Source organism: Chrysochloris asiatica, unplaced genomic scaffold (assembly GCF_000296735.1).
Source record: "Chrysochloris asiatica unplaced genomic scaffold, ChrAsi1.0 scaffold00062, whole genome shotgun sequence".
NCBI classification, from domain to species: domain Eukaryota; kingdom Metazoa; phylum Chordata; class Mammalia; order Afrosoricida; family Chrysochloridae; genus Chrysochloris; species Chrysochloris asiatica.
The window spans coordinates 1,106,524-1,107,621 of NW_006408580.1; the positions used below are offsets into that span (position 1 = coordinate 1,106,524).

Genomic DNA, 1,098 nt, shown 5'->3' on the forward strand with positions numbered 1-1,098 from the left:
AGTTCACTTTATTTTACAGGTAATTTTAGGCAGAGGCTTATGAATTCATGCTCATTTACAAAAATAAAAGTCTTTTATGGTAAGTACTTACACAATTTTACATAAATGTATTTTGCTTTTGAAGTAGGCAAAGCAGTTGTTACTCCTCTGCATTCTGCTTTTCAGACTTTTTTTTTTTTTTTTTGAGATAGGTCTCTTCCGGGTTCTTTTTTCTCTCTCTCTCTTTTTTTTTTTTTCAGAATTAGGATGGTTTTGTGTCTTGTGCGTCCTTTGCTTTTTTCTTTTTCTTCAAACAGTTTAGAGGATTGGGGTCACTTTTGGTTTTCCGCTTCTTTTCTTCTTCTCTGTTCAGGGTTTTCTACTAAACTCTGTTCTTCCTTAAGTTGTTTAATGCTTTCTTTCTCATGCCCAGAGACAAACTGACCTGCCTCTACTGCTTTAACAAAGGCAAATTATTTGGGAGAAGGTTTGTTCAAGACTACAGTGTTCTGAATAATAAACATGAGAGAAACTCAAGGCCTTTTCTTAACTTCCACAGATCCTGTGTTGCCACCAAATAATGATGAGGATTTCTGGCTTTGACTATGGAGAACAGGCATTTGGATCCACTCAGTGCAGTCTTGAAATGGGGACAATTTTGAACTTGTGCAGTTTTGCCCCATATAAGTCTTTCCCCAATGATTCTAATTCTTTCAACACACACCTGGTAGTGCACAGCTGCATCTCCTTCTTAAGGTAAGGGACAGCTGTTTCCACAGCTGGATCCGGCCCCACAGCGCCACCAGATAGCAGGTGCCTTCCAGCAATACCTGGTTCAGCTCACGAACTCCACAATTGTTTGGGAAGAAGCCAAGGTACTTCTTGGAATTGGTGTCTTGCTGCCTTGCTGTCTTCATGCCTGGCCTACTAAGACAAATCTGTTTTGTTAACTTTTGCAGTACTCCCTGTGTCTTCCCCAGGCGGTCATTCTTCTTCTGCTACCAATCTCCCTCTTCTTGTATATTGCCTTTCCCATCCCATCACCCAAGTTAAGATCCTCTAGCCAAGGAGCCCTGGTAGCATAATGGCTTATGAGCTGGGTTGCTACCGCCAAGGTCA

General features: G+C 41.2%; 1 pseudogene; it reads right to left on the minus strand.

Annotated features, from left to right (window-relative positions):
* Positions 1-241: 241 nt before the first annotated feature.
* LOC102835580 lies at positions 242-896 on the minus strand (annotated as a pseudogene).
* Positions 897-1,098: the final 202 nt, after the last annotated feature.